Source organism: Notothenia rossii (assembly GCF_949606895.1).
Source record: "Notothenia rossii genome assembly, chromosome: 3".
Lineage (NCBI taxonomy): Eukaryota > Metazoa > Chordata > Actinopteri > Perciformes > Nototheniidae > Notothenia > Notothenia rossii.
This window is the reverse complement of record NC_136901.1, coordinates 63,932,040-63,949,213: the sequence shown is the minus strand read 5'-3', so window position 1 is coordinate 63,949,213 and position 17,174 is coordinate 63,932,040. Positions and strand designations below refer to the sequence as shown.

The 17,174-nt window shown below is 40.4% G+C and overlaps 1 long non-coding RNA gene across 1 annotated transcript; it reads left to right on the top strand.

The window, feature by feature from the left end:
• On the top strand, positions 1 to 16,859 carry LOC307032609. Its single transcript, XR_013806319.1, has 3 exons — positions 1 to 198; positions 13,845 to 13,912; positions 15,040 to 16,859. It is a non-coding gene; the product is annotated as an uncharacterized lncRNA (long non-coding RNA).
• The last annotated feature ends 315 nt before the right edge of the window (positions 16,860 to 17,174 follow it).

Genomic DNA, 17,174 nt, shown 5'->3' with positions numbered 1-17,174 from the left:
AGTAACGTGCACTTGTTGTTACAGCAGGATCAGTTTGTGTGTTGTGTCCACGACCGGTAGATTTTCGCAATCCGTGTTCTCAACATGCTTACTTTAACATACTTTTTCATGGTCGGGATAAGGTAGGGCTAAGCCATTTCTTGGTATGGCTGTAGCCTACCCCAGCGCCGCCACTGGATATTACAAAGATGATTTGAGGTATGCGGCAGCCTCCATGTAAAGCTACGGGTTGAAAACAGTATTTCCGGTCTCTACGTTTTCATAATAAAACCAATCGAGTGGTGAGAACCAGAGGGGCGTAAGTGACATTTGACCAACTTTACAGGAGAGCCAAAACAAAAAATGACCATACTTTGTCCTGACTTTGTTTATTAAATTCAATCTTTAATATGAAAACTTCATAAACATGTGGATGACAATATAGTTAATGAACAATATTTTGACTTTCATTGAAAAAAATATTCTTCTTTTTTCTTTTTTCAGAATAAAGTCACATGCGCCTTTTTGGAACTAAAAGTTTATCTCATATGAGGGCGTATCTGATAAAAATAGGAAAAAGGCTTTACATTAATGAGTTCAAAAGTAACAGTAATCAATTGTTATAATAACTCTATTGTATGAAAATATCCTTATATCATATTAGTTAATTGAATGTAATTATTTAAAAAAAACTAAAAACATTAATAACCATTTTGCCAAATAGTTAATTATTTAGCCATTTCCCCAAATAACCAATTGAAAATAGGCTACAGAGTCCATTGTGATCATATAAAATATCAATATCACATTAGTTCACTGAATAACAATAAATTACATTAACCTCTTAACCCCGAGGGTCCCCCCAGTGGACCCCCCCCCACCGTTTTTTTACGAGACTATGTCTCAGGGCTTCTTAACATTTATGAAACTATTAATGTTCCATACCCTTTTAACGATAAGAAACTCAGCTAACTAACAATATGAACATTTTTTTAGCTAAAAGAAACACAAGAGTAATACCAAGCCTTTGAATTAGCATGGAGCGAAGAAATGCTAACTAATGCTAACGGACTTTTGCACAGCACTCACGGTAGCAATGCGCTTATTACTTATCGTCACTGCACAAACAAGATATCCGATTAAAGCTGAGACTCCACAGATTCTACACATGTAATGTCGTCACTGTAGGACCCCGAATTGCGGAGCTATCAGCCAGAAAATAGAAAGTAAACAACATCCGGTTTCAAAAATATTACAATAATTACGTCTTACCTTTTTTGATTTGTGATCAAAAGTTGTGTTCACCGGAATAAAAACGCCGCTCAAGGTTAATCCAATGTCTTTGTGTCACGTAGAATTTTTTACTGATAATCCACCATCATATTTATGGCAATATACTGGGTATAAAGTTTTGCCGTCCAGGCTTGTACTTACGATCATAAACGATGTGTTGGATGTGCAGCTGGGTTAAGTAATAAGGGATGAGTGATTTCCGGTGCAGTAATAGGTTAGCATTTTTCGCTCGGGGCTAATCCAGAGGCTTACTGTTAGCATTGTGGGGCCTAAGAGGATAACAGAGTATGTTTTTTTAATTTTTAAATTTTTAATTTTTTCACAACAGTTGTATTTGGATGGAATGAATACCTATAGTGATAATTCAAAGTAATACAATTATTTTTACAGTGAAAAAGGTCAAATAGAAACGATGGTTCCCAAATTACCCAGAGGTACACCCATTTGTGTGAGTACGTCTTTCTTTTTCACAGCAGTGAACCCAGGTGGACCTGTGTGCATCTTCTTTGGTACAATTGCATTTGCACCTCTGGTCTCCTGCTTTCCAACTTGCAGTTTGGTCGGACAGCTCATATTTGAACTAGGGCCGGGACCTTAACGTGTTAATTAAGATTAATTAATTACACAAACATTAACGCGTTAAAAAAATTAACGCATTTTAATCGCACTTATTTTTGCCCTGCGGAACGTTTCTCACTGGATGAGTTTCAGGCGTACCGATTATACTGGAGCACCAACTAACGTTCATGACTTCAGACAACAACAAACCACAGTGAACAATAGTCAAACATGAACGAAGAAGCTGATGAGACCGCTTTGGTTGGCCCCGTGGATAGGACATTTTGTTTTAAAAAACAGACGGATGGAAGCGTCGATAAGAGCACGGTTGTATGCAAAAAAAGGAATTTGCATATCACCGCAGCACATCAAGCCTCAAGTATCACCTCAATGCAAAACATATAGCAGCTAGCGTGGAAGCTTGCGTGGACGTTAGCCCGACTCGGAGTACAAGGACCCACACCATACTTGCCCTCAGAAATTGGGAGCAAAATTGGGGGGGGGGGGGGGGTTGCTAGTGGATCGCCGGAGCTGTTAGATTAACATTAACATGCTTATTGTAGTTGTAAGTGCACTGCCTTGCGGCCTGTAGCACCGTCCTTGGTGGAGCATATGTGTGGATTGGACCTGCATTTTACAGGAAAGGAGTGAGCAGAGTTGTTCAATTGTTGTTCTTTTTTCTGTGAATATCTGCCTCACCCTCTCAGACTTTTGAGTTGCGCGCGCTACTAAAGAGACGTGTTACCATGGAAACCAATCAATGGTGTAGCTGTATTAAAGTCCGAGTGGAAACAGTCGTGTGTAAATCTGATTTTGTCAGAAATCGGGAGAAATGCGGGAGAAATATGACCCCGGGAGGAAACCGGGAGAGGGCAATGAAATCGGGAGTCTCCCGCGAAAATCGGGAGGGTTGACAAGTATGACCCACCCCCAACCCACACTCAACCAGATGACTGGTTTCAGGGCCAGGATAACTAAGTCCACGTCTGAAAAAATAACCAGCTCACTGGATTGCACTCGACTGTAGACCACTTGGAGTGGTAGAAGATAAGGGCCTGCAAAAGGTACTACAGATTGCATCGTCTGACACAACATATGAGCTGCCATGCAGAAAGACAGTGAGAAAAATTATCCAGCAGCTTTATGACAATGAAAAGGAAGATAAAGAGAATTTATTGGAGAAAGCCAAATGTGTTGCCCTGACTGGGGATCATTGGACCTCGGTAAGCAATTCAATTTACCTCTGTGTGACGGCACACTTTATTGACATCTTCTCACTGTTCTCAGGTCAAATATTTATATGTGATTCAAAATGCGATTAATTTCGATTAATTAATTACAAAACCTCTAATTAATTAGATTAATTTTTTTAATCGAGTCCCGGCCCTAATTTGAACTGAATCCTTTTCGGATCCTCTTTTGTGTAGCATAGCCATTTCATTTTCTGCCAACGAACTGTTTGTCCCTCTGTGTCTTTGGTTCTGTTTCGGACCGTGTGTTGTAGGGCTGTGCAATTAATCGGATATTAATCTCGATTACGATTTTGGCTTGCAACGAGGTCCACAGTTTCCCCGCAGCGAGGCCCGCCCGCCCCCCTGTTGACAGTTCACGAGCGTGCCCCCTCGACTTCATCCACCACATCACAGCCATCAATTAAGGACGCGCTTTATAGTGCAACGGCCTACTCAAGCAGCTCGCAAGGACACACAGATATAACACATGCCATCACATTCTACATAGCTAAAGACATGTGCCCGGTTAGCACGGTTAGCAACCAGGGGTTTAAGCAACTGGGTAACACTATGGAAAAGCGTTACGCCATCTCGGTATCATTTCACCAGATCTGCACTGCCTGCCCTATATGACAAATGTCGTGGGGAAGTTAAAAAAGATGTGGCTTTAGCTGAATACTTTGCAGTTGAGTTATACTTAAAGTTCAGGGTAATCAACTGTTAAAAAGATACTGCTCAAATTATTATTTATTTTTTTAAGTTCAATAAATGGATGTTTTCAAAGTCAATGAATAATCGTATTTAATAATCGTGATATCAATATTGACCAAAATAATCGTGATTATGATTTTTGCCATAATTGAGCCGCCCTAGTATGTTGTGAGAAGGACTTGAAATCCAGAAAGTCACTGTACCCAAGCTCAATCACCTTCTATGGCCTGTTCCTCCTTGCCATCCTCACAAGAGTGTGCAGTAGTACCCCTCCGAACTGTACAAAGGCCCTTTTTTTCTGTCGCTCTCAATGGCTGCATGAACACTGTCACATTCCATCTTGCTGTGTCCAGACTCCATGAATGTATGGTCAATAATGGAGATGGGCAAGGTTTTAACTGCATGGAGACACATGGCACTAAAACCAGCATTCCTGTTCTGCCCACCACATGTGTCAGAGTACAGCGCCACATGCTCAGTACCTGAAAGAGTTGACAGATACTGGAACATGCATGTGCAGATCTCTGATGAGTTGAATTCTCTGTTGAAGATGGATCTGTAAAAACTATGTTTCCTTTGTCACTCAGCATTGACTTTGAATCCTGGATTATTTCATTCTCTTCATCAAGCTCTTCTGCATCTTGAAATAAGCTTAGTAACACTTCTTCAGCAGTGAAAAGCTTTCTTCTCATGGTTGACCTAGCTTGCTTACATATGGTGTCAGCCATTTTGACTCAAGTGGCAAAAAGCACTTTCTTTCAAGATAAGATCCAATCTTCCTATTCCAATCCCCAAAAACTATTTTCTATCTTCTCCACCCTCTTGGACCCCCCAAAGCCCCTCCCCCTCCTCCCTTCTGTCAAGCGACTTTGTTAACCACTTTGAAAAAAAGGTTGATGATATTCGCTCTTCTTTTTCTGACTCACCTTTACTCACCGCTGGGTCACCAGACCCACCTTTCACCCACACACTGACCTCCTTCTCCCCTCTCTCTCCAAGTGAAGTTCTTACCCTCATTACCTCTGCCCGTCCTACCACCTGTCCTCTGGACCCTATCCCCTCAAACCTCCTTCAGACTATCGCTCCTGATATTCTACCATTTCTCACCCATTTCATCAACACTTCTCTAACTTCTGGTCACTTTCCAAACAGTCTCAAGGAGGCAAGAGTAAACCCTCTCCTAAAGAAACCCACTCTCAACCCGTCTGATGTTATAAACTACAGGCCTGTCTCTCTCCTCCCGTTCCTGTCTAAAACACTTGAACGCGCTGTCTTTAGACAACTCTCCTGTTATCTCCATCAGAACAACCGTCTGGATCTGCACCAGTCTGGTTTCAAGGCAGGTCACTCAACAGAAACTGCTCTCCTTGCTGTCTCTGAGGAACTGCACACTGCTAAAGCAGCCTCCCTCTCCTTTGTCATCATCCTTCTGGACCTGTCTGCTGCATTCGACACGGTGAACCATCAGATCCTCATTCGCACTCTCCAAGACTGTGGAGTTTCAGGCACTGCACTTTCCCTCCTCACCTCATACCTCAAAGACCGCACCTACAGGGTTACTTGGAGAGGGTCCGAGTCCGACCTTTGTCAATTAACTACAGGGGTCCCTCAGGGCTCTGTTCTTGGTCCCCTCCTCTTCTCCTTATACACAAACTTGCTCGGGTCTGTCATTAGCCCGCATGGTTTTTCATACCACTGCTACGCTGACGACACCCAACTAATTCTGTCCTTTCCCCGCTCAGAGACCCAGGTCGTCGCACGCATCTCTGCTTGCCTAGCAGACATCTCTCGGTGGATGTCTCCTTATCACATCAAGCTCAACCTTGACAAGACTGAACTGCTTTTCCTTCCGGGAAAAGATTATCCCACTCTTGACCTAACAATCAACATCGGCACCTCTGTTGTTTCCCCGACTCAGACTGCAAGGAATCTGGGTGTGATCCTAGATAACAAACTGTCCTTCACTGCAAACATTGCTGCTACAACCCGCTGCTGCAGATACACGCTTTACAACATCAGGAGGATACGTCCCCAGCTGACCCAGAAATCAGCGCAGGTTCTGGTCCAGGCTCTCGTCATCTCACGCCTAGACTACTGCAACTCCCTCCTGGCTGGTTTACCTGCATGTGCCATCCGACCTCTGCAGCTCATCCAGAATGCAGTGGCTCGTCTGGTCTTCAACCTTCCAAAGTTCTCCCACACCACGCCGCTCCTCCGCTCCCTTCACTGGCTTCCAGTAACTGCTAGAATCCACTTCAAGACACTGGTACTTGCGTACCATGCTGCGAATGGATCTGGCCCTTCCTACATCCAGGACATGGTTAAACCGTACACCCCAGCACGTGCACTCCGCTGTGCATCAGCCAAACAGCTCGCTGCACCCGTACTGCGAGGGGGACCCAAGTTCCCATCAGCAAAAACTTGTGGGTTTGCTATCCTGGCTCCAAAATGGTGGAATGAGCTCCGCATTGAAATCAGGACAGCAGAAAGCTTACACATCTTCCGGCGCAGACTGAAAACTCATCTCTTTAGACTCCACTTCGAGCGATTGAATTACTAACAAAGCACTTATATACTAATAAAGGGCTGGCTTTTCTAAAGCCAGTTGAGTAGCACTTGAAATGTTTGGCTCTATGAAACCTGATGTACTTATATGATTCTGTTTTCTTCAAGGTTGTATCTTCCTGGTCGAATGCACTTATTATAAGTCGCTTTGGATAAAAGCGTCAGCTAAATGCAATGTAATGTAATGTAATGTAAAAGTGCTATCCAAAGGCTTTACCCATAATACATTTCTCAGGGCCAAAAGGGCGTAAGTGCACTTACGTCCTTTTGGCCCCAAATAGTTCAGTGTGTTCTGTGTTAGGTCTTTTGGTTTTTGATGAATAACTCTGGATTGGTTTAGAATTCACATGCACCCTTTTGGCAGTAGAAAGAGCTCATCGAGCAGGGCCGTGGGAAGTAGGGGTGCTCAGGGTGCTGCAGCACCCCCTGGTGGAGGACAGGGGATCTGCACTTCCACAAGATTAAATACAAATATAATACAAAAAAAATGAATTTTCAGCCTTGATGTAACAACATTCATAATTAAGTGAAGATATCACCCTTTTCACCCCGGTTACATTTTCCATTTGCCCTGTACGATGGGCGCTGTAAGTGATGAAAGTGGGGAATGTTGGCTTATCAGGCGCCCGCAGCCCACAGCCAGCGTGAGAGAGAGAGAGATAGATATATAGAGAGAGGGGGTGCACCGGTACCGTCGGGGATTGTTGTTGCGCTAACAGATATAAAAAGCTGTTTCAATAATGTGGAGGGAGAGCTCTCCTGTCAGACTGAGAGGCTCAGTGAGGTAAAGGAGTGTTTAGATAGTTCACTTTAGTCTAAGTTGTCTCAGTGGGTCTCAAACGTTTTGATCACAATTTATGTAAACAAATATTTCCAAGGCACTCCTTTACAATTATTAGGATAAATAAAAACAGGTTTGAAATCATTCCAATGTATACTATATAGTAGAGGACCTGGGTTAGATATGTATGCACTTAATTTAGGAGAGAATATCTCAACTGTTCTAGACTAATATGACCCCACTGAACAACTTGGGATGTGTGCCAAAATCTCTATCCGGGACGAAAAGCCCCAAAATTACCACGCCCTTTTTTTAAAGACCACGCCCCTTTTCATCGGAAGTGCTACTTCCGATATAGCTGTATCTTCTAAACCGTTTGAGCTACATATTTTCTGAGGTGCTCAAAATGTTCAGAATGGTAATATCTAGGGGGAGGGGGTATTCACGAGAACATTCGGTCCACTTATTACCATACAACTACCCAAGTACTGGAAATTGAGTTATCCTCTCATGAATTATGTGCATACATGCCTATCTTAACTTAGGTCTTCTACTAATTCATATAACCATTGAATTATATAAAACTAACTGCAAGCGCTGCTTGTGCTAAATTTATCGCTGAGCGACTCAGAAATAGGTCGATATCGATACACTCAACTATTAGCAAAATCAAGTTTACATCCCCTAAGACCACCTTGAATTTGGCTCCCAAAGTAGACATCAAAGATGAGACGAACAAAGCTCTCATGTTTATTGAGTATGGGTGTCACCGGGGTTTCACTGTTGAGGAGCTACTCCAGCATGAGATCACCAACTCTGCGTTCTTCTTGGTTGACAAAGATGGTTACTTGAGGAAGAGTGCCAAATCACAACTTGGGACTGAGCTGCTGAAGTTGTGCCCACTAATAGATAAAAAAGGTCCAGAAACATCCCCACAAACCCACGCCATCATTATCGACTTCATGGCCTTGGTGAGAAAGGTCCCCTTAAAGAAGCTTGATCCGCCCGTCAAAACATTCCATGACTTTGCTATTGCCTTGACATCTATGGTCACCAAAGCTGGACACAACTGTGATGAGATCCACATCGTTTTCGACACTTACAGAGAGGATAGCATCAAGAATGGAGAGAGGGAGAGAAGAGGGAAGTCAAAGGAAATGGTTGTCCTTGATGTGATATCACCGAACCAAAATGTCCCAGTGGTGTTAGAGAACTTCTGGTCGTCTTCCATCAGCAAAACTGCTTTTCAGGCATTCTATGTTGAGTGGCTCACCACCAATTACCAAGGTACCAAACCTCTATACCTTGGTATATCACCACAGGCATGGACGGTGTCAGCTGGGTGTGCTTTTCCATTCCCTCGGCTCAACTGCACACACGAGGAAGCTGACGACAGGATGATGTTCCATGTGCAGGACATTCTAAGCCACCGGTCAGGACCTACATCCATTACGCTGTCATCAGGTGACACAGATGTCTTTGTGTGCCTGTTATACCACATCACAGTCAATTGGAGAGATCTTGGTCTCAAAGAGCTCTGGCTCGTCCGCAACTCAGGAGTGAGAAGATCAATATTACCACTCCATGATATCTGCTTAGCGCTGGGAGACGAGCTCACAAAGTGTCTCCCAGCACTCCATGCGCTGACTGGGTGCGATACAACCAGCAAGATATCAACTAAACTTGCAGCCCTGAATGCTGTCCGCAAACCAGAAAATTCCTCTCTGATCCTGAATTTCGACAGTCCACAGCTAACAGAAAATGCAATACAGCTGGCAGAGACATTCTTGGTCAAGTGTCTCAAACCATCAACATACCTGAAGACATTTGACGACCTGCGACTCGCTGCATTTGATAGCAATGCCCTCAAGATGGACTTAGAGAGAACCACTTGCACATCAACTAATGCAAGAAAACATATCCATAGAGGGTATCACCAACAGCAGCTGTGGGTCCAAGCCCCATTTAGAGATGCCACCTCGATTATGAATGCCGAGAATTATGGTTTTGTAAGATTGGGTAGTTCATTAGTCCCTGAGTTTGTGATCTCAAAACCCGAAGGCCTGCCAGATCCATGCACATGTGGCAAGTGTGCTTGCAAGAATGGGTGTCCCTGCAGGGTAGCTGGGATCAAGTGTTGCAAGTACTGCAAATGCAAGGGAGGTGATTGTTGTAAAAACCCTATCACTGAATGAGCACTGCTCATCATCCTCATACGGGGACCTGGACTCTGTTGTCTTACTCTTCATGTTCCTCACCCTGGTTTACGTGACACATAAACAGTACTAATGTGGTGTTAAATAAGTATTGTTGGCTGTTGGGTAATTTATTTAAGCTCTCTACATGACACAAATGTTCTAACTTTGCTCTAAGTCCAGAAAGTTTAAATTAATAAATATAATGGCCATTCCAGTGTGTATAGGTAGTTGTATGTAAGTTGACCTATTAACGGTTTTTAGCCATTTCTAGTAAAATATGAACATTTTGAGGGCCTCTAAAGCAGTCTTGTTAGTTTATAATTCAATGGTTATATTAATTAGTAGAAGACCTAAGTTAAGATAGGCATGTATGCACATAATTCATGAGAGGATAACTCAATTTCCAGTACTTGGGTAGTTGTATGGTAATAAGTGGACCGAATGTTCTCGTGAAATATCAAATTAGAAATTCTAATACCCCCTCCCCCTAGATATGGCCATTCTGAACATTTTGAGCACCTCAGAAAATCTGTAGCTCAAACTGTTTAGAAGATACAGCTATATCGGAAGTAGCACTTCCGATGAAAAGGGGCGTGGTCTTTAAAAAAAGGGCGTGGTAATTTTGGGGCTTTTCGTCCCGGATAGAGATTTTGGCACACATCCCAAGTTGTTCAGTGGGGTCATATTAGTCTAGAACAGTTGAGATATTCTCTCCTAAATTAAGTGCATACATATCTAACCCAGGTCCTAGACTAATAGGACAGTAAACCAAAAATATTGTTTAAAACTGGAGAGATTTAAAAAAAATGCATAAATAAATAAATTTTAAGTGGTAAAATAAGATATAAATGAACCACAAAAATAAAACAAGTTAGCCTACATTTATTTGTTATTGGCTATGGTAGGTTATCGGTTATGTTCACATACTTATTTGATTATTAAAATGCAAACCGATCTTTTTCACATGGGTGTTTTAGAGTTGTACCCCCTAGATCAGTCTCTAGTAATTGGGCGCTCAAAGTGCACCAGATTGAAGCATTTTACTTTAAAATGATAAAAAAAATCTTCCCGGCGGGCTGCCACCGGACCCCCCAAGAGGATGTAAAGCCCACCCCCCCCCCCCCCCCCCCCCCCCCCCAATGAAAACATGTTCATGCAATACTAAATACATTTGAAGTCATTTTATATAAGCTGTCCACCATATCAATATGTTTCTCTGTTTGTAGTGTATTGGTCTTTTGTAGAGGTTTTTCATTGCCGGCTAAAATCTTGCCTAGGTCAGCAAATTGGTCAAAACCGGCCCTGGTGTCATCCCCACAGCACCCCCCATTTGAAACATGTTCCCACGGCTATGTCATCGAGAGCTTTTATTTGATATATATAACTCATTTTTGACCAAAATGTCACTTACTATGTCACTGGTTCTCACCCCTCGCAATGATCAAATGATTTAATAGTGATATCTGCAGTACTCATCAACTAAAAATCAGTTTATCCTTGTTAATTATACGACATTTACATTGCTATTTTAATTCCATAACATGTTTTCTTTCAGGCTTTTGGAAGGAAAACGTACAAAATACACATTTAAGTGTTTATTTTACTATAGTTTCTCTATTTGCGTCTGTAGATATCTCCTAAATTCACCAAAAGTTAGCATTCTAACGTAACATAAAGTACCGCGACCGCTGTTTGCACCATGTCATGGTCTCCTGCACAATCTCATCGGATCCAAACATGGTCATTTCCTTTGTATCAGCAACCAATCGTGAATGTACAAAGGGGTCTTAAAACAAGAAACGAAATCTCATTGGCTGGTGTAAATTTCTGACAACGTGATTTGTTCAGGTGCGTCACGTGGTGTGCTAAAACACTTCCTGGTTAGCTTTCCGCTAGAAATTTAAATCTCAAAAAGGCAAAAGAAAGGCGGAAAAAACGTCCACATAGAAGATGACAACAATTGTCACTTGCACAAAGCAACGTTATACAAAAAACAAATGACCCCGAACATGAAATACCTTCACGGAGTGCGTCGATGCGCAAGCTATCATCCAAATAACAGGAGGGTTTAGCTAGCGCCTCACAGCAATCTTTAAAGGTCGTTTTCTCAAAATGAGTTTTTTCTCCTGCTCTGAGTTCTTAATTTCCACTTCAGTAGCACGTACATACACCAAGCCTTCCAGTTATATTCCTATTAATATTATTTTACAGAAGGGTTTGTTCATATCATTCATTTTATACCTAAAAACATGTCGAAAATTGATATTTTAGGGCTGTTGACAGTATTTTCTGATTTATGGAGTGATACAAAGAGATATCCAAAATCCCTTCATTAAAAGCCTTAGATACTAATATGACTACAAAATGAAACAAAAATGTTGAGCCTGGCTTTATCCAAAGTTCAGATTTCGGTTCCTGAAATGTGTTAAAATATAAGCATATTTCATGAGATAATGGATCATTTGCATATTTAAACATGCTATTTCAGAAAACTTGTAATACAAAAAACAATTGCCTTATTGTAAGTAATTAACTGGAGAAATGTCTAGCTGATATCTTTAAGTAAAAAAAAAGTACCCTATTCACCTGGGGTGTCTCGCCTTAAATTGTGTACAATGCTTTTGTGTTTTTCCCATAGGTTTTTCTCTTTCGATTCTGAGAGACACCTTTCTTTTTCAGAGGTTTTGATAGGCTAAAACATCGCAGCAATGCATGTCGGGATATGGTGTTTATCTGATATGAAATTGAAAAAATAAAAATAAAAAAAATAATTATTATTATTGAATTATTATTGTTGAATACGTTTTATTTGATGAAAACATTTAAATATTAAGAGTAGCCTACAGATGTAGCACCTCATTTTGGACAGTTTTAAACGCGAGGGCCTTGATTGGTACATGATCTGCCCTCGCTCAAGGGAAAACCTCCAGCTTGACTTGAGACCGCCCCCATGATAGATAAATGTAATTATAATGAAGCCAGCTGCAATGGAACATTGATCCACCAGGGGATGCAGTGGGGTTCCACACTGGAGCTCATGTGAAATAAAGTCAGATACAGTACGCTGGATGTACAGCGGAACTTTGTTAAGATCCATATGTCACGGATATCATACTCTGTGCTAAATAAGAGACATGTAATCATTTACAAAACATCACCATGTTTTTATTTAACAAAATAATGTTGTTTAGTCGAAAAAAACGAACGGGAGGAAATGCAGCCCGGCTCTAGATTTTTAATCCAAATTTAATCATCATCTTCACCACGATTATTTATGTTTAACATCTTATCTTAATAAAATCTTCATATTAGTAATAATAATAAATCATACAGTATGTGTCCGAAAGGGAGTTCTAGTGGAGTTCATTGCTATCGGGATGTTAAGAGCAAGTGTTGCTGAAGTGAATTACCTACCCCACCTTTAAGTATATACAGTATATATCAATTAAAAAACCCACATACATTGGACAACCTTTTTTTATTTGAACAAAAACTGTAATTAAACCTGCATTACAGAGAGCTCCACTGCCCATCAACCTGCATCTGAAACTCCCACAGCCGAGCAACCACAGACCCTTATCAGAGAGCAGCAAGAGAGTCCAGCTTCCGAGCAACAACCACAGACCCTTATCAGAGAGCAGCAAGAGAGTCCAGCTTCTGAGCAACAACTACAGACCATTAGCAGAGAGCAGCAAGAGAGACCAACTCCCGAACAACAATATCAGACCCTTAGCAGAGAGCAGCATGAGAGTCATTTCATTCTTAATCTGGTGCCATGTTCAACCTCTCTCTCCTCTTCTTCCTCACAATCCGGTATTCTTTCTCCTTATGCCATCTCCCAGTCTTCTCTGAATGAACAGCCAAAAAAGAAGATGAAAACAGATGGGAAGTTTTGAGTTCACACACTAATAATACATTTGATACCAGGCACATTTCACTTAAATCAATTATTGGGTATAAGCCAGGTTTCATTCAGGTAACCAGACCAGTGCACAGCATGTTATTGTTAATACATTGTTTAGCTGAGTTTTGGTGGCTTATGAAAGGGTCATGGTTGATATTGATGCCTGGCTAACCTAAGAGGGTTTTGTGAAGCCTGCCCAGGACATTTTGCTGGATTACATGAAATAGGAACAAACATCTTTGCGACAAATAGACAAGTCTGCAGATCATTTTGCAATGTTTGATTTACTTCACAATGATATAGTTAATCTCATGGGGACAGGGTTGTATTCTCAAGAGAGACCTGATGAAAACACAACAGCTATATGGAATACATTTTCAGATAGACTAGACATGTATACAAAGCCAAATAGAACAAGTTAAAGCTAAAATAGGTTTATTAGACAAAGGATAATTAAATGAAGTGATCATCATAAAATTGATTACAAGAGCAACCTCCACGGATACACTCACATGAAGTGGAACAACGGATAACTCCACTTTGTGAACAAAACGTTGAACATATATTTCATTCAGCTGTAAAGCATGGTTGACTAAACGTTTTCTTCTCTTTGTATATTTAAGGTTGCCACAAATGTAGAAGACAGAAGGTCTTCAAGTTTGACAAAATAACTGGGAGAAGGATAAATAAGGTAAGTTGCAGAAGCCATACTTTTACCTTTTTTTCATTTGGTTGCTTGTCTGACTCATTCAGTCGTTTTTAAAGATACTAAAAAAAATGCCTTCAAATACAATTATTGTGTGTGTGTGTGTGTGTGTGTGTGTGTGTGTGTGTGTGTGTGTGTGTGTGTGTGTGTGTGTGTGTGTGTGTGTGTGTGTGTGTGTGTGTGTGTGTGTGTGTGTGTGTGTGTGTGTGTGTGTGCGGGGAAAGCAGAATGTAAAGTATGCTGGTTGCCTTGCTCAATGTGGTAAGACGTAGTTAATATTTCATTCATACACTATTAAATCTTTTCCACTTTTAACCCTTTCAGAGTGGTATTTCCCTTCTCTCGTTAATCTGTACTGTTTAAAGTAATAACCAAAGTATTTAAGAAAGTAGTCAAACGATCACGCTTTCAATAAGGTATCATAACACAAGTAATACAAAGAAAGGTATATGTTAGCTTCACCTCCTGTCTGAAGTTGGATGGTAGTTAAGAGTGCTCCTTAAAATCTTTTGGAAAAAGCTCTATTGCCTGAGGTAAATACGATAGTGTTGTCTTATATTCCATGAAGACTTGCAGTGAGGATAAGGGCAATGATAATAATAAAACCCATGGTCACAGTTCAGACCAGCGAGGAATCAGAGGAGAGCAGAATTGAACTGCGATGGGAAGAGTCACTCTCTTTATTACATTACATTTCATTTAGCTGACGCTTTTATCCAAAGCGACTTACAATGACCAATTAGAGGGACATTCTCCCTGGAGTAACTAAGGACTAAGTGCCTTACTCAAGGGCACACTTTGGTGGTGTTCAAGGCGGGATTTGAATTCACAACCTTCCGATCTTCAGCCCACTATCCATTTGATCACCACTACCCACTTTATCCCTGTGTGTTTATAACGGCCAGGTCTCCTTGGAACATAACACCGTAACCAGGTTTAAGTTACATAGTTACATAGTGCCACGTTAACAAAGATCAAAAAATGTCAATTACCTATGTTTTAAATGAATCCCTCTTAAAAATGTGTTGGTAAATTAATCTTGTGTTTGTTTTTCTTTAACAATGATCGGAAGGTTTGCTCTTTGTTCTAACGACACGTTGTCCACTCTACAGTTGCAGAACTTGGGAAGAAACATGGGAGCCTGCCAGTGAATTTGAACACCACACTGCCACACTCGACTCTTCACCTCCCTCTGGCTTAGCCAGCCACGTATAGCGTATCAGCCTTAATCCACCTGGACTGCATGCATTTCTTTAAATTCGAACATGTTTGGCATCAAGACCAATTGCTTCTTAAATGTAGTTTGAACTTAAGTCAAGTTTTTGCACTCTGTATGTATCTAGGTGGTTGTGTGTTTCTTTCAGGAAGTTGTCACTTTAAAACACCTTTTGTATTTCTCCTGAAACAGGTTATTGTTATTGTATTTCTATGTAAAGACTAGTATAAAAAGTATGTCTGCATATAGCCTATGTATTTGTTTATGATTATTGAAATAAAAATAAATAACTGGCAGTTATTATGGCTATACATTTGCTAGCTACATTATTTGATGTTAAAAAATTCCCATGCTTTCTTAAAATGATATTCAACACATAGGCTACAAACACTTAAGCGTCCTTGATCACTCAAAATATGTTATGTTCACCTGTTACTGCACATAACATGATATTTTTTCTCTAGACATCTTTATGTATTTCCTATGCATTTATTTAAATAATGCTGAAGTTAACACATTTTTACACTTTTGATAACATTTCCATCCAAAAAATTTGTACATTTAATTTGCATAGGCCTACTCCATTGTTACTATCGCTGCTATGGACGCTGCTAACGCCAATATAGCTTCCATGTTGTTTTAATCTTCTTTTTTTGCTTCGTGTCACCCCATTTCTCAACAGAAAAACACTGAGGAGTGATGATAGCAAAACAATGGGAACATGTTTTATTAACCTTTCCTTACGTTACTAGGAAACTTTATTTGCCGGTTAGGGATAGCGGAAAACATCCAACCGCTCTGCAAAACCCATAGCTGCAGAACCGCAATTTTTTTTTAGAACTGATTACGTGCCCTCACACAACATCTTTTCTTTTCATTACGAAATATCATAAGTAAGTATTGTAATGACTCGTTCGGCTGTAGTAGATATCATATAAAGTCATTTTACGATCCTAACTTTTACAATCCTACAACTCTTTTGCAAACCGGAAGTAATACAAAAAAACACATTTTCATAATAGGCCTACTAGCTTAAATATCTATGAAATAAACAAACAAGCTAACTTTTTCATATCACATGCTTAATTTCAACAGTACAATAAGGAATTAGTCTGTAATATATATATGTTATATATAGTAGTAAACTAATATGATTTGCACATCCTACATTTGGGCAAACCTAAAGATTTGCCAAAAAACAAAAATCTGATTACAGGAAGCTGGAGAGTAAATCGTGTGTGTGTTTTTGTGTGATGTACGGTCAGTAGGCTACTAACACACACACCTATAATATATAGGCCTACACCGTTTACTCTGTGTAAAGCATGGCTGCAGTGGAGTTTCTGCAGAGCTCCGTTCATAAAGCAACACTTATTTACACACAGGGTTGGGTTGTAACGGAATACATGTAACAGTGTTACGTAATCAGAATACAAAAATCAAGTAGCCTAACTGTATTCAGCTCGCGTTACATTTGAAAAACGAGTAATCTGATTACAGTTACTTTCGTAAACCTGAAGTGAATACATTTTGGAATACTTATTGGAATTATTGGTTGAAAGATTTCCTCAAAACATTTAATATTCATTACTAAAGGTACATATCATTCATATGGAGTGGGGCCAGACTAATGTGGAAGAGCAAATGAAATGGCAGGACAGAAGGCGACACGCCCGTTCTAAGCCCTGTCCCTCACTCCTCACATCCCAAGCTGCATCCCCAAAAAGTTTATTATGTTGTTACATTGTTTCAGATGTGATGTTTCAGTTGTGCTATTGATACACCATTAAAACAGTAAAAACACATTCAGTTTCCTTTTGCTTTTTGTGTCTCCTGTTCACCAAAACATACCCATCTGTGATGGAAAAAGAAAGTAATCCAAAAGTAATCTGAATACTTTTTTAAGACACGTAACTGTAACTGTATTCGGATTACTTTCAGAGCCATGTATTCAGTAATCAGTAACTGATTACATTTACAAAGTAACCCTCCCAACCCTGTACATATACATATATGTGTACTTTATAAAAT